Raw genomic sequence first — 24,885 nt, forward strand, 5'->3', positions numbered from 1 at the left:
GGGGGGGGGGGGGGGTCTGCCTCTCCCACTTCCCTTTTTAAGATCCCCCTCAGCTGCTCCCACCCCACAGCCAGCAGGGTGCAAAGCTGCCCGAGCCCTGCCACCTCCCTGGGGAAGAGCAGCACTCTGAGCAGAAACAAGAGAAGGGCAGTGACCTCAGCCTCCCCCTTCCTCTCCAATGACAAGTCTGGGCTCTGTTAAGGCAAGAGACCGGAACTGGGATCCAAGAAGCAGTAAAGTTCACCCCCCTGGCCCCCCGCCCAGCCGCAGCACACAGCATTCTCTGGCTAGTGGGGATGGGGAGGTTTAAAGCCGTACACTTGATTCCTCAGCAATTTGTTGGGTACATAGTCAGGTATCTCCGGGGAGTCCAGAAATGTCTGCAAGGAGGAAGGTTATGTTTCTGCTTCACTGATTACAAAGCCCCAAATGAAGGTTTTCTCATTCCCACATCAGGCCTTTTATAAAAATCTCTAATTCTTCCCAGATGGTGACTAGTTCTCTCTCTCTCCAGTCTCTGGGAGGGTAGGGCTTCAGCGAGCAGGAGAGTTTGTGTTGCCAGACCCAGGACCTCAGCTCTGTCACTTACCTGGAGCAGAGATGTTGTGGGGGTGGGGGCAACCTTCCCAAGGCTCAGTCTCTGCAGATAGCATCTAAGCTGTACGAGGCTGCAAATGTACACCCGCTATGCAGGTAAGAAGGAGGCAATCGAAATTGCTGTCCTTATCTGTCTGACTTACAACACAGGATCTACCCTGGAAATATTTTTTGACAAGCAGAAAATAATTTTCATTCTCATGACAGGGAGGCCCGGTCAGCGGCAGTGGAAGTCTTCAGTCAGCAAAGTTTGCTTTCGTGCTCTTCTTCCCAAAGCCACTTCCTTTATCTGTAGCCTGGCTCCTTCTTACCGGCCCCTCTGGCTAGATCCCAGGGCCCCGGGGGGTGGGTATGGGGAGAACCCTCTGGAAGAATCTTGTAGCTCAGCATCCATGAGAGAGGGTCACTCCTGGGCTGACTGGCAGAACCCCAGGCAGACAGGCCAGTGCTGGTGTCTCTTCCCAGGTCATCCAGGTCCCTCCAGGTGTCTGTCTGGAGGCCCCTGGGCAGCACTGTGCGGGCTTGGCTCCTGCCTGGGTCCCTCTTGACCGTCTGTCTGCAGTTTGGCAGGTTTAATCTAAATGTTCTCACATGCAGCCTTTTCCTGTCAAAGACCCTCTGGAGGAAAAATCTGCTCCATTTAAACTTTTCAGAATTCCCAAGGTGAAGTTTATGTGGGGCTAGGCAAAGCCTGGCGACAGAGTTTGGGGTTGTGTGTAGGCCACGGAATTTTCATGTGCTGGAGAGACGAAGGTCGATAGGCGCTTTGGGTCTAGGTCCAGGACTATTGGCCCAATGTGACAGAGATGAAGGCCTGGGGTGATCATGGCTGCATTTTTTCTCTGTTACCTGTGCAGGGTGGGGGAAGGATTCTGGGAAGGAGGGTGTTTAAGGGACAACTGCAAGTCCCTGGGATGTTGGGAGCAGAGCTGCATCTTCTCCGGGGCTCCCCTCCAGGGTAGAGGTGAAGGAAGTGCTGCTGGGCGTCCATGAAGTGGGGCTCTCTGTCTTGGCTGTGACTTTGAGGCCAGGGCCAGCGCTGCCCTCAGCTGCCTCCCCCTCCTCCCCTGGGCTCTGGGCTCAAAGCTGAGCCAAGCAGAAAACAGACAGCCTCTCTCTGCCTCTCTGTTCCCACCCCCATCCTGCCGGAGTCTGGTTTTCATCACCCATTAATCACTGACGCTTCCCACAGCCTGTGTCTGTCTATCCATACTCACTAGCCCCTGGGGCCCTGGGGGACGGATAGACAGACAGGCAGATGGTCTCTGACTTGGGGAAATTTCGGGTCACACTGGGGACTGCTCCCTACTCCAAGGCAGGGGAAACGCACGCTTCCTGGGCTTGTTAGGGGTCACCCCACCCCCATCCTGGCCTGAAGCTGCCAGCACGGCCCACCTCACCCTGGCAGCAGGCGACAGGGGCCTTTAGCTGTCCTGTTCGCCAGGAAGGAAATGGGTTGGAGGGCTGAGGAATTCTAATTAAGCTTCCCCAGCTGGCAGGCCGGCTGGCGGGTGAGAGCTGGCACCTCCACCCTGCTAGAGTTGGTGCCAGCCCTGTCCGGCCTGGCCTGCTCGATGCCCACCTGCCGCTGTGGGAACCCTGTTCTTGGGCACAGCCCCCTGAAGATTCCCAGGTGCTGGGGTTTTCCTCTCGGCTCCTGTCCCATCTCCTGTTCTCCATCATGACTTCTCTGAAGGAGACTGTGTCTCTCCTTCCAGAACCGATCTGGTTTTGCCCTGACCCATCGTCAGCTTTGAGCTATTTCTCTGGGCCTCAGTTTCCTGGCTGTAAAGTGGGATGATGATTCTAGTTCGACTACATGTCTTAGGGTTTCCCTCTTCCTCCTACTAATTAGAATAACTACCATTTTTTGGGTATCTGCTGGGTATGAAATATGATATGCAATTGTTTGGAAAGAGTACAAGGTGCTCTGGGAAGGGAGCCCAGGATCATCGTCACTGATGTCATTATTTCAGGACCATAGCATCACTGCATTTGATGGCAGAATTTGCCTTCTGGACCTATGGTATACACCAGACCCTATTCTCTGCAGGCACCAGAACCTCCCTGGCCTGGGTCTCTTCTGCCTCCCAATAGGATTTGTATTTTAAAATTGGAGAGAATATGCTGGAGAGTGATATTGGCCAAATTATGTTGTTATATTGCGTGCATGCACAAATATGTAACAATTTCCATCAAAATATACAATTATAATGCAAATAAAAATGTGGAAATAAATAAAAATAGGAGAGGATAGAGAGCAATGCTGTCCCCGAGGCACGAGTTCTAAGGCTGGATTGACAGGCATTGTCAGAGTTAAGTGGGGGAGATTCTAAGCCAGAGGAGGGGCTTAGCTTCGATCGGTTCCATCTTTGCGTGGAGGGGAAACTCCTATCACTTCATTGGAACTTTCCCTTCCCAACTCTGGACTTGGCCTCCTCTCCCAGTGTCTCCCCTGTGAGCTGGGTGTATAGGACCATTGTGGCCTGGGAAGGGAAGCAGGGAGGGGCAGTTAAGAGGGACATTTTGGAGTCTGACAAATTTGGATTTGAATCCCAGCTCTACCATTTGCAGGTTGGGTGACTTTGGCCTGTTTTATGATCCATAAAATGAGGATCATATCAGCACTGCCTATGGTGGGCTTGTTGAGGACGGAGTGATATATGGTTAAAGGATTCCCTATACTTGGTGGTTCGCAGCTGTGGGGAATCCCTAGGTCTCCTGGTTACCATGACCCATTGCCCGCTTAGGGGACACAGGCTAAAGCACAGGGCTGGGGTGTGAGTGATAGTCACAGCAGAGTTGGGACAGAGTTTGAAAACCCAGAATTGATGCCAGGGTAGTCTTTCCTCCTTGGTCCAGTGCTCCCCATTTCCCCAGAGTTGTGTCCCCAGAACCTGGGAGGCCCCAGCTCTGGTTACACTCCAGCTCTTCCTCAGGGCAGGCCTCTGTCCCCACAGCTTCCCCTCAGCTAGTCTGCCTTGGTGGTAGAAGCAGCTTCACAGAGGATGAGAAGATGACATTGATCCCCCAATGGTTTCCACCGGCGCCAGGATGCCGTGTGGCAGCCAGCTCCCAGCCTCTGCCACGCAAGATTGCATGATCCTCAGCAGACCACGAGCCCCTTCCGAGAGCAGAGAACCAAAATTCTGAAGTCCTAGGACTCCTTCCCACAAATCCAGCATACACATCTGCATGTCATTGCAGAGTGGTTTGCATACACTTGCATCCATCCAAGGCCACATCCACCCCTCCCCACACTCTGTTTCTACTAAAACGAAATATTCAAGTTGTAGTATTGAAGTCCCCAAAGCCAATGCCATTCATTTCCAATGTGTTTTGAGGACCTGATGTCTTACCAATCTGCATCAGGGGCTTTCAGGGAGGTGGAGGATGAGGAAAATAGAGTCCTTGCTCTTAGGGAACTCTCAGCCTAGCCTGGGAGAGATGTTTGTGGGTGAGATCTAGGGAAAGGCATCAGAGGGTAGACTCATGAGTGCAGTAGTTGCACATGTGGGGTGCTGGTGTCTGGGTGGCATCTCAGAGTGGGCTGTGAGCTCCAGGGTCTCTGACACAAGGCTGGCATGTACTGGCCACAGTGTTGGAGAAGAGGTCTGTGCCATCAACCCCCTGGGTCTCAGGGTCTCTCTGTGGAGCAGGCTCTCATGGTGTTGTCTTCTCCTGTACTCCTGGTCTGCTCTCAGTCTCCACAGATCGGGCCACGTGGGGGCCATAGCCCAAAAGCAGCCTTTGTGAGGTGGTTGCCATACTTAATTCAGTGTTGCCACCTCCATCCAGATGACACAGATGAGAAATTGAAGGTAGAGAGGTTGGTAACATGTTCAGGAGTCCACACAGGAAGGGAAGGAGCTGGAGTCTGAGCAGAGGCAGCCTGGCTCCTTGGCTGTGCCCTTGACCACTGCACTCCATAGACTGCTACGGAAGGTTCAGGGCAGGAGCTGACAGTCCGAGGTGCCAGGGTCAGCTCTGGAGACCACTGCCTGTGTTCAGGACCTGGCTCAACCTATCATCAGCTGTGCAACCCCACGGAAGCTACCTGCTTTCCCAAGGGAGGTTTTCTCACCTGTGGAATGAGCATGAGAAGGGCACCTACGTTGGAGAAATCTGAGTCACCGGCACCACAGTAAATGTGCAGTACGTGTCTGTGCTGGGTGGGGATGAGGGAGGAGGTATGAGAATTGCTCACTGAGGGCACGTAAGGAGATCAGCCTGGCTGGAGCACTGCCTGTGCAGCGAAGGGAAGGAGGCCAAGGCTGGGCCTGGGGCAAAGGACCCCCAGTGATTGGCATTGCCCCCAAGTGTCCCCCATCATTCAGAGAGGAAGATGTGATAGATGTGTCCAGAGCAACCTACAGTTTAGCAGCTACTCTTTAGTGGACATGTCACTAATACAGATACTGGGAAGCTGGCAGCTCTGTCCCTCAAAGGACCCCAAGATTGGGGGTGTGCCATTCCCTTCAACTCTTCACTCTCCAAGTGCCACCAGCTACCCATGACCAGCCTACAGGGACCACAGCTTGACAGGATTTGGAGTTGCCTTATATGGCCCTAAAAGCAATGTCTTAAGGTTAGCTTTCACCTTCTCTTGATTCCATTAACAAACAAAAAACAACTCAAGGACTGGCTGTGGAACTGAGTGGTAGAGTGCTTGCCTAGCATGCTTAAGGCCCTGGGTTCACTTCCCAGTACTGGAAAAAAAAAAAAGTATCCAAGAATGCTGGGGACTTAGTCCTCCACATCCTTGTGGAAAGGTAATCAGACACCATTGCCAAGACAGGAGGATCTAGGGGCAGCAGGAAGATGGGGGTGACCATGTATGAGGGGCAAGGGTACAGAACAGGGGCAACCCCAGAGAACCCCATTGTAAGGGAACACAGTATGCAGGATACACACACCTAGATGTGCATTCTTGCCCATTCACAGGCTCACAGATCATCTTCAAGAGGTCCAGAGAGCGGCTTACCACCATGACATTCTCGAATGAGAGATTCCATCCAGAAGTTCAGTTTGAAACAAGGCTCTTTTTTATTTAAGCACACTTGGGCAGATGGAGTTTGCCTATTAACTGGAGCTAAAAGAGAGGCTTGAGGCCCAGGCCCTTCTTGGCCCCACAGCTATGGGCAGGGAAGAAGGTTGGGCACAGATAAAGGACACTGAAATCTGCCTCCACCTTGGGTCCCAAACCCAAGGCGTGAGCATAGTGCAGAAGACCCACTGAAGAGAATTGATCTGGTTCAGGGGGGCAGCTAGAGGGTCAGGTCCCTGCTCTGTCTTATCTGGTCAAGTCACTTATTCTCTCAAAGGAGAACACCTTTCCTTTCCTACTACGGGCTTGCTCTTGTTCCCTGGCCTTCTTTCCTTGAACCCCTCTAAAGTTTGTCCTCAGAACTCCTCCCATCTACATGGGTTAGATCCTTTGTGATTTGTCTCTCACCAGTATAATTTACAAGCAATGGCGTTCACAGAGCTTAAGTGCACAGCTGGACGGATCATCCCTGATGTGTCTACCCTGGGTAACCAGAGATCAAAGCTTCGAACATTTCGAACTCTGCCTGTGCTCGTCTCCAGTAAATACCACCCCTGAAGGTCACTGCTGGTCTGACTTTTATCACCATAGATCCACGGCCTTCATACAAATGGTATCATATGGTCTTTTTTTTATCTGGATCATTTTACTCACCATGGGGCCTGGGAGAGTCACCCACGCTGTTGTGTGTGGCTGATGCTTTTTGTGGTGTTTTTGTCACTGTGTCGTGTTCCAGTATAAGAGCATATATGGTTATTTAACCACTGTCCTGAGCACTTGGGTACTTGGCTTGTGGCAGTTTGAGGTACTATGACTAAAGTATTCTCGTTTAACCTATTCACAGACCCTGCATTATTTTCTCTTTGAGTATGTAGGAGTGGAATTGCTGGGCCACTTGGAATTTTAAGAGGTCACAGTCCTTCCTTCTCCCTGGCTAGGTTCTGGGACACCATGTTAGTGAACAAGTAGTCCCTCCTTTCAGTGTCCCCTAACCAGGTGTAACTTCTTGGGAGGGTCAGGCAGCTTGTGCATACTACTGACGGCCAGGAGCTGAGGAGCTGGGTAAGGAGCTGGGTGACGTGTCCTGAAGAGCCTGCATCTTTAAGAAGCCACTCGATGAAGCCTGAGGTGATACTGAGGGAGATGAGGGCTCTTTTCCTTTTTTTTTTTTTTTTTTTCAGGGGCTGGAATGAAGATCAGAAGAGGTCAGAAGAGGCCGGAGCCTAGGGCATAGAGTCAGGAAGGATGCCATTGCCCAACAGGCTGGAGGCAGCTGAAGCTCCAGGATTAATGACCTGTCCAAAGTCAGGTGGCCAGTATGTGGCCAGTGGTGATGTCAACTCAAGTGAGTCTCCTGCCATCCCAGAGTCCTTCCAACCACAACAGGCTGCTCCCTCTGTGGCAGAGGCACTTAGGGACATCCAGGGACCTGCTGAGTGCTCTGCCCTCAGATCAGCTGCTAGGCAACTCCCACCTGGGCTCTTCTCCCCTCTTGGTCACCAGCCCTGCCTCTGGCCCAGTCCCCTCCCAGGGAGACATTCACAGGCCTTGGATAGGCTGAGTCATGGCCATGAGCTAGAGGAGAGAGAGAGAGAGAGAGAGAGAGAGGCAGAGCCTGGGGGCTGGTATTGCCCAAGACCCCATGCCAGGACCTGCCTGCAACCCAGCCATGGGTGAGCAGAGCAGCCCCCAGAGAACATTCCTGGAAAACAGTCTGCCCTTACCAACCCCCTCAGGCATTACTGGCCAGACCAGCACACTCAGTCTGAGGCTGGCAAAGCCTGAGATGGTGAGGCTTTAGCAGGTTAGGAGAAGCTCTGCCTTGGTCTCCCAGGAACTGACAATGAACATCTCCACTGGAAGGTTCTGGATGGTAGGTTCTCAACTGATGCCATGTGTGACTCTTGGTATGAAGACTTCAGGCAGTGGAATCAGGGATTCTCTTTGTTGCAGGAAGGGAGAGGGTCTGGGTGTGCTCTGCATGCACGTGTGTGTCTGAGTAATAGTGTCTCCTGTGTGTGAGCACCTATTACTTAGGCATTCCTTCATTTGTTCAGCAAATACTTACTAATTACCTGTTATGCACCACTGGGGATTCCACAGTGAATAAAAGACACTCCTCAGAGGAGCTCATTAGACCCAGATCACATGACTCCACATGATGGGTGTACACCTGGAGGCATGTATCTGCTGGAACGTGTGGCTGCCTCTGTGTGTGTGTATGCGTGTGTCTGTCTGAAAAGGGGTCTGAGCTTCTAAGTAGTGTGTGTGTTTCAGGGTGAGTGTGGAGGGGAGAGAATTACTCATCCACTCAGAATACTATTCAAGAAAGGCCTCTCCCAGAGCAGTTATATTTTCATAAATAAAAATAATCAGATAATGAGTTCATTTCCGATCTCAAGTTTGATGCCAACATTCCAGTGAAATAAGACCCGCGGGCGGGCGGGCTCTCTCTGTGTGGCTTGGATTAGCTGGGGAGAGTGCAGGGGAGGGTGAGACCTGCCACTTGCAGGCTTCAGGGAGTGGGGAGGGGTGGTGACCTACAACCAAAGCAGCAGCGACATGTGCCTGGGGCTGAGATGGCCCTCACCCTACAGGCCTGTGGGGACTCAGCGGATCCCCCAGTGCCAGCACAAGGCCCGCGCTTCCTCCATTCGCTCCTTTGGGACTGGTGACAGGCAGAGTTTGCAGCTTTGTAAATGCAGATGACCCCAGAAGTGGCCCACCATGTTTCTGTGAGTCACTGAAGGCCCATGAATGACCTTTTCCCTGGGTGCCAAGCCAGAGTTCATAAATGCCTGCTGAAAGCATAGAAAAAGGGGTCGAGAAAGAGGTTGTGGTTGGAGACTTGAAGGGAAATGGAGGGAGACCACACCCAGGCCACAGCCCCTGCTCCTTCCTGGATGAACAGCCCGGGGGGCGCCAAGCAGATGCCTGGGTTTGGCATTCACAGCCTTGCACAGTGGCCTCCCCCAACCCATCTCGATTCTCACCCACTTCCCCTCACCTACGTTCCTGCCAGACAGAAGCTCCCCCTACTTTGCCCGCCCTGTTTGCTTAGGCTGTCCCCTACGCTCAGAATGCACTTCCCCCAACTCTGCATATCCAAATCCGTCCATTCTTGCAGACCTAAATGCCACCTGCTGCAGGAAGTCTTTCCTAGTTCTGCCTGCCAGGAGCGCCTGCTCAGGCTCAACCATGAGCACCCGTTGACTGCCTCCAGTTTTCCCTCCTGGACTCCAAGTTCCAAGAAGCAGAATCTGTGCCTCACTCTTGCAGCTGACTCCCTCCACAAGCCCTCGCCAGCCTGGACATGGGGCTGATCCTGGATGCTGGCCAGAGAGGTGCACTGAGCTGGCTTCTGCAGCCTGCTGCCAGCCCGGCGAGGGAACCTGTGACCTGAGACATGCCTGCTCTGAATCTGAGATCCAGCGCAGACAGAAATGTCTTGGCAGTTGCATTGAGGGCTGAGAGAAGGGCATTCTGGGGAGTGAATGGGGGACTGGGAGGCTTTTCCTAGGAGGATGGCTTGGACCATAGATGGAGACATCTGTGAGACGTCAGAGGATTACACTGGGGTGAGGATAATCAATTCAGAGGCAGGAACAGACACAAGTAAGAATGAAGAATTCACTGAGGCCGTCAGTCTGTGTGTCCATCCTTCCACCCATCCACCTCTCCACCCATCCACTATTTACTCACCCATTCAGGCGGCATGGAGCATCTGCTATATGCCAAAGCCCTGGGAGCTTTACATACATTAATTCATCTACTCCCCACAACAGCTGTGTGGGAATGTGTCATTATCTCAGAGGGAGAAGCTGAGCCTCAGAGAAGTTGGAGTCAGTGTTCAGGGTCACACAGCTGTTAAAGGCCCGAGCTGGGCCTTTAATACTCAGGTCAGGCTGCCTCTCTAGCCCCAGCTCTTCCCACGCCAGGGAGGAACAAATGGCTTATTTCTCAGTCTCTCCATGGCTTCAGGCTGAGCTGGACCAAGGCGCTTGGGCAATATGATTAAGCCTTGTTCTCTGTCAGGGCAGTTCAGCCTGTGTCTCCACCAGGTGCCCTCACTACAATTCTGCTGTAAACCAGCTTGTCTTTATCTTCCAAAATCTTTCCTGACAAGGCCATTTGCAGGGGTAAGGTCCTAATTCAAGGGATCAAAGCTTGGAGAGTAGAATTTCCACCATAGGGACATTTTACTTGGCCAAGAGGGAGGACAGTCTTGGCAAGAGGATCCAGCACAGGATTAAGAGCTGAAAATGTTTTCCAAAATTACCTGGGATGGTGGTTAAAATGCATATTCTGGGGTCACAGCTCCATAGAGTCCACTGAGTAGTCTGGAGTGGGCCCAGAAGTCTGAAGTTTTGGGGGGTTTTTGGTATTGGGGATTGAACTCAAGGGCACTCAACCCCTGAGTCACATCCCCAGCCCTATTTTGCATTTTATTTAGAGATAGGGTCTCACTGAGTTGCTTAGCACCCCTTATTGTTGCTGAGGCTGGCTTGGAACTCACAATCCTCCTGTCTCAGCCTCCTGAGCCACTGGGAAGGTGTACGCCACTGAGCCTGGCCAGAAATCTGAAGTTTTAACAAGCCCCCAAAGGTTTTTGATGTGGGTGATCAGAGGACCAGCAAGAAGCTGACTCAAAATAAGGCTTTATTCACTGCACTTGAGGGTCCCATCATTGTCTTGTGCAGAGTTGCTACACAGTTGACACAGGCCGGATTGTGGGCACAGGCCGGATGCCCACATCATCCAATGTGTTGTTTTTTTCTCATGTATCAATGCCGTCAATTTCTTAGACATACACAGATCCCAAGTCCCAGATAAACATGTCAAGGAGACCAGAACCAAGGCAGCATAAGCCTTTCTCTCCATGCTGCCATGGGCCTTGACAGCTGTCCCCTAAAGAGTCACAAGTCTATCAGGGTAGATCCCTCCACCCTGTAGATCTCCATCTTGAAGGATGCTCCCAAAGGCTTCCTGGAATCCAGCCATGGGGGACTCCCTCATCTCATCAGCAGAGTACCCCTGGCAGCCCAGCTCAGACCCAGAACTTATTGCTCACTGCATTTTGGATGCACAAACCTGTCTTCTCATGTGCACATCCAGAATGGTGACATCAAGCTCACAGACAGGTAGAGCAGGTTTCTCTCTACACCCTCTCCCAAGGCTCAGGCCTGCCCTGGTGTCCACCATGCAGTTTGACAATGTCTAAGCCAGGAGGCCTATCGCACATGCTGTGATCCAGAAGATGGGGTAGGCAGGGGATGGGCGGAGAGTGGGGGAGGGACGCCACTCATGGGGATTTGGGTTTCTTCTGGAGGAAATGTAAGTGGTCCATGGGATTGTCCTACCCCCTAACCTGTCCATAGCCTTGGGATGAAATCCCTCCCTTTTCACTGGTAGAAAAGGATGAGTTGTCACCTTCTGCTTCCAGGTGGGAACTTGAGACCCAGCTAGTTATGTGCAAAGTGGAGAAAGAGGAAGACAGACTCTGCAACTGACATATTCTGGGCCTGGCTGGGAATGCTGAGAGCAGAAATTTGATCAGGGACTGAAACAGCTCCAGACATTTCCCACATTTCTTGGAGGGCTTTCTCGCCAGAACTTGGCTTTCTTTTGAGTAATCCTGCCTCCTAACCTGTCCCCACCCTAAGGGGGTGGGAGGCAGGGAAGGAAGCAGGAAGCAAGTATTTATCATGCCCTAAGGGATTCTGGCTGCCTGTCTCTGTAACCACCATCAGGAGGCCTTGCAGAAGAGGTGGAAGCCCCCAGCACACCGATTCACCCCTGAGCTGTTGGGGTGCAGTGACCAGGCTCCTCCTGCTTCTCTGACTCTCAGTTTCCTTCAAGGAGCTCAGGCTAAGCTGTCCTCTACCCTGAGGTATTCCCTCAGCTTGAGGGCAGTCGCTCTGCAACTAACTCCTCTCTTTTTCTGGGTGCCCACCCTTTGGCCTCTGGATCCCTGACTCCTGCTCTTTCATGGGCCAGAGGAGAGAGGGTCCTGACCCCTTATTCTTTGTCATTACTTTTAGCCACTATCCAGGGGCCTAAGGCTCTCATCATACCCAGCCTGAGTTGAGGGCTCTTTGTCACCTAGGTCTATCCTTCTCAGGAACTGGAGGAGGCAGCTGCTATTGGAGAGGTGTGGGTCTGGAGAAGGAAAGAACATGAAGATAGTTGGAGGAAGAGAAAGGAGAAGACCGTATCTAGCTGAACAAGTTGCCCTCAGGGACAGCTTTGAGCCATTGCTGCACCTGTGCCACAGAAGCAGGAAGACACGTCCCCCTAGTTTTCTGTATGCTAGAAGTGGGGACCCTCAGGAGAGGCAAGAGCCACATAGAGACAGTCATACTTGTCCTACCCCCTTGAGAAAGTAAGGGGCCTGGGTTCTTGTCCACTTTGTCATGAGCTGACTCTGGGAACAGATTCCCAACCCAGGCTTGTCTCTTGTGGGTGTGGACAGCTGACAGTTCACAACACAGTGTCAGGGGTTCCAGATGTGGCAGTGCAAATGTGGCCCATTGTGCCCAGCATCAGGTTTAGCAGATTACTTATGAAGAATGCAAACACCAAGTCCATTTTTGAGAACACACCACTTCTTAACCAAATTTCAAACCCGAAGCTCTTCCAGCTAGGCCTCCACATTCCACACACTTTCACACACTTCAGACAAATATGGACCTTTGCCTATGATGCCGCTCCATCCCAATAAACCCATGGTAAAGTGAAAATGCATGTAATACACGTGACCTCTGAACATCACAGCTTAGCCACACGGCACACTGTGGAGTGTCTGTTGTTTCCCCCACGTGATCGCCTGGCTGACCACTGTGGCTGCCTGCTAGCCCTGGGAAAGATCAACACTGAAAATTTGAAGTATGGTTTCTACCGAATGTGGATCACTATTGATTCCATCATCATATGGTTGAAAAATCCTGTCAGAAAATGGGAGGTGGGTGGTTGTCTGTTCACCAATCCTCTGTGCCTCGGTATCCTTAGCAGAGAAATGGGATAATGCTAATCCAATATGAAAAGAAACTTGTGAGGGTGAAAGGAGGTGTGCAGGGAAGGGCTGCCCATCCTCCAGAGCCTGGAGCTCCTACAAGTTAGTGGTGCCACCCTAGAAGAAAACCCTCACTTAATGGTTTACTGGGTTCCCCGCAGCTGAGCAGGGTGTGACAGTCTTTGTCCACTGAACATGGACTTGGTTGCCATATCCTAGTGGCCTGCCCTCTCCAACTTGCAGACCCCAGGGCAGGTGCAGTGTCCCCAGCAAGGGGATGGCCTGCAACAGGGCATGGTGTTCAGGCAGGGGCTGAGTAGCTTCCGTCACCCACTCCAACTCCATCTCTCACCTTGGAGAGGCTGGGTGGGGTGAGGGCAAAGGTTTGGGGAAGGGTACCACACATTCTCAGAGTACTTGGAAGGAAACTCTGAGCTGCCAACCTGCAGGGTGAATCTGGAGCTTACTTGTGTGAGTGTGGCACACACCATCCTTTCAAACTTGGAATTCCACCTGAAAAGCCTGATTTTCTTCATTTTCTCAAAAAGTTCAGGCCTGGTCAGTTTGGCCCACATGGTAGTAATGGGCCAAAGTGAGCAGAGATTGCCACTTTTATAGCAGCCTTGGCCACAGTTCCCATGACCCCCAGTGTCTCCCACCATGCCCATCTGTCCACCTCCACCATGGTTATTACCTGCTGGCCACTGTGGCAGGAGGTGTGGCCTCAAAATCTCCTGTGAGGAGAGATGCTTGGTCAGCTGGGGCACAGAGCCCACAGCCCAGAGAGTGCTGTCCACTGAAATCAGAGGATCTCTGACTCTCTGGCATGTCTGGTGGAGCCAGGTGTCAGGGGAAGGCCCCTGGTCCTCCTCTTCCTGTCCCCATGGGCCCCATCAGCCCTTCACTTTGCTTTGGAGGGATCCTGGGGCTGCAGGTGTAGAGTTCAGCTGGGACAGCTGGAAAGAAACTAGGTAGTCACTTTCCCCAGCCCCTGAGACCCCAGCCCTAGTGTCCCTACACTGCCCCAGGTGAGTGGGTGTCAGTACTCACACACTCCTGTTTGGGTCTCCCATAGACCTCTATGTCAGGTGGGGAGACCCCACTTCCCAAACTTCTCAGGTTGTGGGTGGCATATAAGGGTGAGGTCGGGGGCTCTCAGTCTCTGCCTTTTCCAAATACTTCCAACGTTGTCACTCATTCATTAATCCATCCATTCATTCATTCATTCATCACATAATTGCTGAATGCCTACTGTCATTGAATGTATGAGGCACCCCTTCCTTCCGTGTGACCTTAGGCAGGTCACAATCCCTGTACCCCACCTCTCTCATCTGGAAAATCTGGATATTACAGGATCTCATTCTTAAATTCCTTTTGAGGATTAAATATGATGAAGCCTCTCCTGTGCTGGGTATGGAGCAGATCAATGAAGGTTATCCAGGTCGCAGAGCGCATGGATGTTATCCGTGTAGCAGGCACTGGTACTATTATTACTAAGAAGGTTCTGGTCCCTGCCTTTGGTCGCTGTCGTCATGCCACTCCCTCTTCATTCCGCTCCTCTTCCTGCGCCCCCAAGTCTGCTCCCCAAGCCAGGATGCAGCCTCCCTGGGGTCCCCGGCCCGGCGCGCGGCCCCCGCTGGGCCTCCGCCAGGTGCACAGAGGCCCTATTCTCCCCGCGCGCGTCCCCTCGCTCGCTCCTGGGGGACCCTGCCCGGTGACCTCGCGACCCGCCGTTTGCGCGGGCAAAGAGGGGCCTTTTGTTCCCGGGCCGGGCCCGCGCGGCTCCCGCCCTAATCCGGCTAATTACCGTCCACATGGCGGCCGGGGCCGCGCGCTCGCCCACCACTTTCCCACGGCCGCGAAGAAAGCCCCTCAGTGCGGCGCGGAGAACAGAGGGCGATTCAGCGGCCCGCTCGGCGGCCGCGTCTTCTGCCCTGCTCTCGTCCTCTGTCTGTGTCAGCCGGTTCATCCCCAGGCCGACCGACGATCGCTGTTTGTCTCTCTCTGATCCTTTCTGCCTCCATCTCTGTCCCTGTCACTCTCTCCCGTCTTAGGTGGCTCCCAGGGTGTTCTGTTCTCTGTCTCTGGCTCTCTCTCTGCCTGTCCACATGGAGGCTGTCTCCCTGCCTCTGATCCCTGAACCTCTCCCATGCCAGGGTTCACACTCCCCAATCACAGGTCTATTTGGGGGATCCATCAAATTGAGCCTCACTGTCCTAGCCCAGCAACCTCGGGCCCTCTGCCTTCCTTCCTGGGGACCCCAGGGTCTTGGCCCCTTCTAAATGGAAGGAAACCAAGGAAGCTCTGGGGCCCAGTTATGTGTCCTGAATGGTTTGTCAGGAAGCTCTAGCATCTTTACTGGGGGGCAGCTCCACACAGTGGAAAATGTCTGAGATGTTTGTCCTGGGCCAGGTGGGGAGTGGTGGGGTTCCTATAGCAGCCTGTGGGCACAGAGGGCTGAGTGGACCCAGGAGGCTCAGTGTCTTGCTGCCAGGCTAAAAAGGGGAGTGGCGCTGAACTCCTCCATTCTTGAGGGGAACCTCGGCCTCCATGAAGTTGTCCAGGCAGAGGGTCTGGGCTGTGCTTGGCTGAGTCTGGACCCGTCACCATCAAGTCTGGACAACTTCTAGAACTGGGAGTACATGTCTAAGAGGTGCTGGGCAGGTCATGGGATGGTCCTTTTGGCCATTTTAGGAGTCAAGACATTCATTCATTCACTGACTAAATACTGAGTGCTCATTGAGTGCCAGAAACTGCTCTAAGCAGCAAGAAAAGAGCCATGAACACAATAAAGACACCTGTGCTGCATCCCGGCAGGGGAGGCTGTGGGTGACAAGTACGCAAACAGACCAGCAGGCGGTGGGAAGGAAAGGTGCAAAACCAGGAGGGGTGTTGGGAAGTAGGTGAGGGGGACACAGGGGACATCTCTGGGTTGGTGGCACTTGAGTGGAGATTGGAAGTGATGTCAGGGTGCTTTCCCTCTGGGACAGTGACTGGGTTTCTAGAAAGGTCCCCACTGGAGGTACCTGGCGACTCTTCCCAGGGCCCTCAGGACCTAGTCATACGGAGGTGATGAGCTCTCCTGTGGTCTGGTGGTAGTTCCCAGCTCACCGCTGGGTGGTGACCAGGAAGAGGTTGGCTGGAAGACCTGGGCTGTGGGGAACTCCTGTCCACTATTTTGCTGTTCCACACCATTGTCAGGGGTGTTCTGACGTGGTGACCTTTGCGTAGACAGACCACAGATGAACCACATAGTCCTGGGTGGGGGTGGGGACCTGTCCCAGGGAGAGGTAGGGCCCTTCTGTCTATAGAAAAACCAAGGACTTCTTTACATAGAGGTGATTGAGGAAATAGGATTAGTGAATTTTGTGAGCTCATAAATCACACAACAAGTGTTGTAGATATTCAGATCAGGGGAACAAGAATTAAAGGGGCAAAACATGGTCTCCAGAGAGCTTATGTTGGCCTCAGACAAAGCAGGAGAACCTGGGGAATAGCAGAAGTGGAACAGATGGAAACACTTAGGACCCACAGTTGCTCAGGGCTGGAATTTAGGCCACCGAGGGACTCTGGGAGCCCCAGCCAGGATATACAGTGGGGGGTGTGTTGGTTAAGTGTAGTGTGTGTGGCATCTGTGGGCACAGAGGAGGCCCGTGTGACCTTTTCCAACCTCTCCCTATAGCTCCCACCCTTGTTACCCTGAACTGGCAGGTCTTAGTTCTGGCTGGACTACCTCTGTATGGTTCCTCACCCTGCCTATCTAAAGTGGGCCTAGCCAGGGTACGGACCCAGGCATCCTTCCACCTGAGCCTTCTCCCCATGGGCTGTGCTGTTGGGGACTCTGTGGTGCAGACAAGTGCCATGGTCCTGTTTGGGATTAAATGCAGGAAATTCTGGCTGGGTCTGAGGCAAGAGTATTTTCATAACCTTGTCCTTCACTGACTGAGGGACATGCGTATGTCACTCAACCTGACTGAACCTTGGTTACCTCACTTGGAGAATATAGATATCAATAATTCCTCCTCACAGGGGTTACAGGAAGGATAAAGGAGATAAGAATGTCACATGTAATCTGTCAGCCAGCAACTTCCAATCTTTTTGGACTAATACATTTTTTTTAAGTACTACCCACACTTATAATCAAAACAAAAGTTTATTATGTTAAATGTGTTGGTCTATTCTGGTTGCAACCCATTGGTTTTGGCCAACATAGAATGGCATATAAAAGCATCTGTGGTTTCACTACTTAGAAAGCTTGCTGGAGGTAGGGCATGGTGTGGCCTTAGGAGTTGCTACCCTGGGCGCCTTGACCCCGACTATTGTGTGTCCTGTCACCGGCCTTGGTTGGCTTGAGCTCTACTTCTCTATCTTTCTCCCCACTTGCTCTCCCCACTTCCTGCTGACTAGTCAGCTTCATACCAAAGGCTAGACACAGCCTGATAGACTTGGGCGGGTTCTTCAGGGGTCATTTCATCTTTCATTTATATAGTGGAAAACAGGCCCAGACAAGGGAAGTGATTTATTCATGACTTCCCAGTAATAGGTGGTAGGACCAGAAGCAGGCTCAGGTGGTTCTCCATCAGTCCATGACTTATTTTCACTTACAGACTGCTTTTCTATTCAATTGCAAGTCCAACCTTTCTTTCTCTCTACTTCTACAGTCTGGGAACCACCCTTGGCCTGAGCAGGAATAAAGTTTCAGGTTTGGCCTGGAGTCTGCACACACCAGCCATGTGGCCAAAGACAAGCCTGTTAGTACTTCTGAGCCTCAGTCTCTTCCTCTGTATAGTGCAAATGATACTCTCTGCTTTTCCCAACACACAGGGTTGCTTTGCAGATTAAATGAAATAATGTACATATAAAGGACTTTGAAAATTCTTTTAAATAAACTTTAGAATCAAAGGGTCCTCAGAGTGGCAGAAGAATTTATTAGGTAAAGTAAGGGGTTTTCTTAGGAGGGTGAAATTATTCTGCATGGTATTGCAATGACAGATCCATGACACTCTACATTTGTCAGAACCCACAAAACTTTATGGTACAGAATGAATCTTTTTGCAAATTTAAAAAGTCACTGAGGAGTGATGAAATGCAGAATGATGAAAACTGTTTTATGTGAGACAATCTCACTGAAGTGAATAGAGGGAAATTTCTCTGATCTAAGTGACTTTGGAAATGAGTGGTGTCTGTAACGCAGTGGCAAAACAAACACAAACACACAAACAAAAAACCCTGCCTGTGCACTGTACTCTTGTTGATACAACTGTTTCCCCTTGGAGTATGGGTTTACAAGACCCAAACCACCATGCATGTTTATTGAAACTGAATAATTTAGTAAATGACTGGTGGATGGTAGGTTTCTCATTGTAGGAATGGGAAGTTTCAGACAAGGGGGAAAGGCTGGGATGATCCTTGTGAGAATGGATTAGAGTTGCAATAGTGTGAGATTGGTTTACCTTAATATAGATATAGATGATTGCATATAGAAATACTTATGGATTCTTTTTTTATCTAATTATATATATGCAAATTAGTATACCTGCATCTGTTTTCATGCTCTGCCAATTGAAAAGGTCTAGAAGAAATGACAGCCCAGTAACAGTGAGCATACTAGTGCCCAGATCTTGGTTTCTAATATCATTTTCAAATAAAAGGAATCAGAACTTCTTGGAGAAATGACTGAATCTGGGACTGGGACAGGAAATGTACAAGAGAAACCTGGAGGATCTTCTAGTGCCAAAAAGTTAAGGAAGTACTAAAAAAAAAATGTTGGGAATATGTCAGAAGGACACAGAAGTCATGCAAAAGAGCTCCAGTGGTCAAAGCTAGAATAATTTGCACAATAAAATAAATACAGTAGTATTGGATTATGACTCCAAATACAAATTTCCGTGAGTCCATACATAAATAAATGATGAATAAATAAATAAATGGGGGAGAAGATAAGACTCCAGTGCAGACTTTCAGATGATTTATGTAATATTAAAAGAGGAAAATAACTTAAAAATGGCTGAGCAGAGTGACTTCCAAAGAGAACAGTATAGAAAGAGGAAGAAAAAAGACCTTTATGCATGTGGGGAGAACTGATAGACCCTACTTCAGCCAGGTCAAAGTTAACATTGACAGTGATAAGTCATGTGGGTGTGTTTATTTTTGGTATGACATAAAGGAGGTGGCATATACCTCTATGGTCTTCCTCCCCCACACCTGTAACTCCATTGTAACAATGAGAAAAACATCAGACAAATCCCAACCGAGGGACATTTCACAAAATACCTGACCAGTACTCCTCAAAACCGTCACAACAAGGAAAGCCAGAGAAACTGTCACAGCCAAGAAGAAGTGAAGACTACATAACAGAGTATCCTAGAATAGAAATAAAGCATTAAGTAAAAAAAACTAAGGAAATATGAATAAAGTATGAACTTATACTTTAATAATAACATTATAATAATGTGTCAATAAAGTCCTATGATAATGTATCAATAAAGATTTATTAAATGTGGCAAATGTACCATACCAATGTGAGATGATAATAAGGGGGAAGATTGGGTATAGAGATGACAGGAATTCTCCATTACCACCTTTATAGTTTTTTCCTGAAAAATCTAAAACAATGCCAAAATAAAAATTTTATACAAAATTTCAAATCCCTGGGACAGGATATCTTGGGGCCTTTCCCAGATCTGGGAAGGCCTTTAGAGGAGGTGAGTGCAAAGTGACCTATTCTGATGCTCTTTCTGTCTAGAGGTGAGGGTCACATCTCCTCCTGCCGAATGTGGGTGTATGGTTGTCCCAACAAATAAGATATGGCACAAGTGATGCTGTTGTCTGTTTCTGGACCTAGGCTTTTAGAAACTGTCAGCCTCCACTTCCTGTCTATTGGGATTCTCACCCTTGCAACCCAGGCATCAGGCTGAGAGGAAGCCTGAACAACCCACGAAGGGCCCGTCTATAGAGGTGGAGGCCCCCGCTCTCGGTCCTGCTCCCAGCCAACAGCCAGTTCTTACTTGTTAACTGTGTGAATCATCTTGCAAGTGAATCCTCCAGTTTGGAGATGAGTTGCCCAGTTCTCATCTTGTAGATGGGAACTTGCAGAAACTAACTTTTCCCACCATGTCTGGTCTAAATGGTAGACTCATCAGCTAAATCAATGATAGATGATGTTTTAAGCTACTAAGATTTGCAGTTGCGAAGCCATGATCACTTGAACTTGTGTCCAGGACTCTTCTTCCTCCTCCACGTGCTCAGTTCATGGTGTGATGGTTTAGTGCATGCACTCTGAAGCCAGATTGCCTGACTCTACCACACATCAATTGTATGACTTGCTGCTTGGTCTCTCTGTGCCTCGGTTGCTTCATCTAAAAGATGGAGGGAATGACAGTAGATATAATAGTCTTACTGGGAAGATTAAATGAAAATCACCTGACATGGGCATGATCATCCTGCCAAGTCAAGGTGCCTCAGTTTCAGGGTGCTGGTCTGCTGAGCCCTGTCATCTAAAATGCCTGGCTACTTAAGCCCCCCAACCAGACTTGTCAGGTACCACGAGCCTGTTCCTCCAGACTATGAGCTGTCCCTCTTCTTACCAGTGCCCAGCTCTGCTTGTGAGGCTGGCCATTCTCATTCCCATGACATATTCTGTCCACCTCAACTCCCACCCCAACACCGCTCTGGTGCTGCCTGCTGGTCTGGCTTCCTTTTGGCTGGGATGTTAGGGAGTAAGAGAGTTGTCAGGTGGATATAAAGACCCTACTATGGGGGTGGATGGGGGAGCCTTGAGTTCCTTAGCTTCTTTGGGAAACAGAAGCTTTATCATCCACACATCTCACGGGAAGACACTGACTTTGTTGCTGAAATGAGAGGCCAGAGACAAGGGTACATAATATGAGCAGGTCTTGCTGAGAAAAGCAGGAGAGTTGTCAGGGAGTTTTTCAAAGGAAGTGCCTGATGGCATGTGGCTGTGCCTGAGAAAGCTAAGGTTTTTGTCTTAATTAGATTTAGCCCAAGAGAAATGAACTTGCTCCACGAGATTTTCCCACATGTCTTCGTGCAGGTTCTGAGAACTCAGAAGTTCTTTGTACCCCAGGGCTCAGGTTTCACCAGCTCTGGGGCTCCCTTTAGCTGCAGAACACAACAGCCCCCGGCCCCCATCAGAGCTTTTCAAACCAAGGTAGGCATGGAGGGAGGAACTGAGACTCCTTGAGGGCGCCAGGGCCTTTGACAGGGGAGCCGTTGCCCCAGAGGGGCAGAGAGCAGGATGGTCACCCCACCTCCAATAGTTCTTCCCGGGCCTGCAAGAATGACCCACTTCTTCATGCTGGGAAAGCCACATTGCCACTGTTTACCTGCAGGGTAGGAATAGAATTTGTAACTATATCCCACGTTCCACCGGCTCAGGCAGATGGAAAGCAGAAAGCACTGAGAGGTCAGAGAACATGGGGGTCTGGAGGGTCCTGTCCCCAGTCAGGTAGGGACCCTACAGCATGAAGAGCACGAGTCCAACTAGGCCAGGGAGGTGTATGCAGCAAGCCGCCGAACCCAGGAAGAGTCCCAGAATATCCCGTTCTGGAAGCATCCGGGACATATTGAGTGTGTGTTGGAGGGGGGATGTGTGGACAGAGTCCCGAGTCTGAATCCACACTTTGCCACTGACCATGGTGGTGACAGCAGGCAAATTCCTTAACCTCTGGGAGTTCCATTTATTAAATGGGAACAATATTGCACACACATGTGTGGGAGCATACACATTCACCCCCACCCCCAACGATTTCCAGGTTTTTTTTCTTTTTTTTTTTTTTTGCTTGAAAAGCTCTTTGATATGTCAGTGTGCGTCCTATGAATCAGCAAGAGGAGCTAGAACAGGAGGCACTTCCCAAACAGAGTGGCTCTCAGGCCCTTTCCTGTGCAGGAGGAGCCCTTGGTTAAGGAAAGGAGCTCCTTCCCAGGTCCCATGGCATGCTAGGTGATCAGCCAGGGGAGGCAACCAGATGGCCAGCTCCCTCAGGGCAGGATGGTGTCAGGGGCCTCTTTAGCTGCCACCAGCTCCTAGCAGGGCTTGGTGGCTCCCTTCATTGAATGGAGGCTCAGGTTTTTGACCTCCCAAGACTCTAATTCCCTCAGGCTCTGCTGCCTTTGGAGCTGGGCACGGTGCGGATTCCCCTTGTCGGTCTTGTGTGCAGCTGGCATGAGGCCTAGAATCTGTCAGCAGCTTCATTGGGATGCTGCCCCTGCTCTGCCCTAGTTCAGGGTTTCAGAGCCTTAAGGCCCCCACCCCAGCCTTGCCCTGCTCCCTGCATCACCCTGGAAACAGCTCTCAGTTTCTAGGGGCCCAGGGAGAATGGCAGGCAGGATGGGGTCTGAGTGGGGAGCAAGCTGGCTGGCTGAGGCGGGGAGAGGCCAGCAGAAGCAAGGCTTGGCATGGGTTGGGGGTAGGGAAGCCAGGGCAGGCCCACCCTGAAGAAAGGGCCCTTTCTAATGTTCACGGGCTTAGAGGGGTTGTTTTTCTGCGATTTTTCTCCCCTGGTGAGGGCCCCTTTTTTAAATACTTACAAAAGCGTCATATGTCTAAATGGTGAATGGGTGCTTGAACTGCCTTCTGGTAGCTTGTGGGGCTTGGCCCTAAACCACGCCCCCAAGGGGAGACTCCGGCTCTGTTCAGCCCCAGATGAGGAGAGGGAGCACCTTCTCCTCCCTGGTTCCAAGCCAGCCATGTCCCCCACCAAGCCCAGGAAGGGTGGACACAGGGTGTGGCTGTTGGGGCCCCCTCTTCATTCCATGAGCCTAGATCCCTATCCCACCCCCACTGCCAGTGGTTTATCTGTGGGAATCACCAGGTGGGGTCCAATACTCACCCTTCCAACTTTGCTGTGAGAGTCCAGGGCATGTGTGGATTCTCTCTAGAAATGCCCGCTCATGCCACAACCAGCATGAAATGGCACAAGTGGATAACCCTAAGTTCAAGGCCCTGCTCTAGAAGCAAGGGTGTTTGCCTGGGTTCTGGATCTGGCTCTGCAGCTCTTTCTTCTCCTGCTCCTGGGGCCTCTGTGTGCCATCTGGAGACATGGCTCTTGCCCTCCCCTGCAGGGCTCCAGGTGAGTGTCAGGGCCAGGACCCATCTGGCCAACTGGGAGCTCCCCACTCTAAGTGGGGTGATGTAGTGGCCATGTCCCCCTGCCAGCCTGCAGTTTGTATCCCAGTTGCTGGGTGAGAGTGCTGCTAGAGCTCGCTCCGGACCCGGGAACAGTCTAGAGATTGTCCCTCTCAAGGGCCCACCTACTGGCCTCAGCCAATCCTCAAACCAATGCCTCATTCAGGATTTTATAAGCTGGGTCTTTGCCTTCAGGTGGGACAGACCCACCTGTGGTCTCTGAGCTCCCTGGCATATGCTGAAGCTCAAGGTCACGGCCTTGTTTAAGCATCTCCTGGCCCTGTCCTGCCTCCATACACCCCTGCCCCTGAGAGCACTACCCCATAAACCACTTCCCCAGGGACACCCACCTCAGCCTCTGCTTCTGGGCTCCTAATCCTAGGTACAGAACTCTAAGGCCCTGCAGCTGCAGCAGCCAGTGGCCAGGGGGTGGGGAAGAAGCTAGTCAGGGCACACACTGCCCTTGGCCTCAGGAGCTCAGAGTGTGTGAGGAAGAAGTGGGAAGCTCTGGAGTCTGAGCTGGGGCAACAGTCCGGGCAGGAGGCAGGAGGAGCTGCTCAGCCTTTCTCTTTCCCTCCCTCGGCCCCCACCCTGAGCCTAGCCTCTGGAAGCCACATATTTTAATCCTATCTCATGGATGTGGCAGCCATCAGCCAGTTACCTCTTCTTTAAACCTGGGTCACCCAGTGAATTGAGTGCCTCTGCCAGACTCCAAAGCCTGTGTCCTGCTGGCTGCCCCCAGTCCTTGCCTAGTCCTGCCCTGCAGGGTTGGCAGAAGCAAAGCCCTTGGCAGGAAAGTACTTGGGGGAGATTGAATCTGGGCCCTTCTTCTGGTGTGGGAAAGGGCCTGGCCGTGTTGGAAGGGCTGGAGCAGCTGGCCTGACCCACCCGCTGCAGCCTCCTGTCTCCTTCCTTCCTCTTTCCTGCCTTTAACTTCCCTCCCTCCTGCTGACTCCCTCCCACCCATCCCCCATGGGTTGGTGGGTCAGGCAGTGCACAAAGGGGCAAGGAGACTGAGGTTCAATGGGGGCACGGCAGGCCCCATGGTGAAATGGGAAACTCTCTCAGGATAGAGGACTTGGAGCCCCTCACATCACCCTGATCTCAAACAGGAGGGAAGGCCTTTGACACTTGGACCATTCCCACCTCCTGCCCCCAGACCCCTGCACATACCACTGGCTGCCTGAACATGGGGACGTCCTCTGGGCACTTGGGGAAGGGGAATTCGGAAGAGGCTCAGGGGAGGGGCTGGGTGTCCATCTGAGAGCACTGAGGCAAAGGAAGAGGAAGTGCTGGGTGTTTTGCTGACCTGCTCACATTCCCATGTTGGACTGGTCTGCATCAGCACCCCTGGGCCAGTGCAGCTGGTCGCTTATGTGCTTCCGGTGCCCAGACTGTGCGGCAGCTGTGGAGACCAGGGCTGCCAGCACCAGTGAATGCTCTGGCCCTGCGGCTGCTCTGATAAGCTCAGTCTTGGGCAGCAGCAGAAGGCCAGTGGTCCTGCAGCCTTGAGAGCCTGGGCCTGAGAGCTGTGGCCGTTGTGCTCTGTGGCATATCAAACCAGCACTTCCTTCCACTCTCTGCCGGGAAAGCTGTGAACTCCAGGGAGGGGGCAGGCCATGCTTAAACATGAATGATTTGGGGTCGAGGAAACCTCTTTCACAGGCACAGGTGAACAGCAGGAGGGGACTGATGTCAGCCTTCGTGGTACAACTTAGCAATGTGAGTCTCAAACCCTAAGAAGTACATGGCTTCTGACTCAGCAATCCACTTCTGGGAATTGATCCTAAGGAAATAATAGTGAGTTCATACAAGGAGTCTGTATAAGGATGCTTATCTCAGCCTTGTTTAGAACTGATACCACTCAATGGGAGATTGGAACATTTACACAATAGAGAACTTGTGTTCCATTTACACAGTGATGGAATTATCAATAAAGCTGCCAAGAACATTCTGGTACATGTCTTTTGGCCGGCATAAGCATGCCTTTCTCATGGGTATAGAAGGGATTGCTGGGTTCAAAGGATTGTGTATATTTGATTTGAGTTGATGCTACAAAACAGTGATTGTTGCAGATGCTCC

The sequence above is a fragment of the Marmota marmota genome, unplaced genomic scaffold (assembly GCF_001458135.2).
Source record: "Marmota marmota marmota unplaced genomic scaffold, marMar, whole genome shotgun sequence".
In the NCBI taxonomy this organism is placed as follows: domain Eukaryota; kingdom Metazoa; phylum Chordata; class Mammalia; order Rodentia; family Sciuridae; genus Marmota; species Marmota marmota.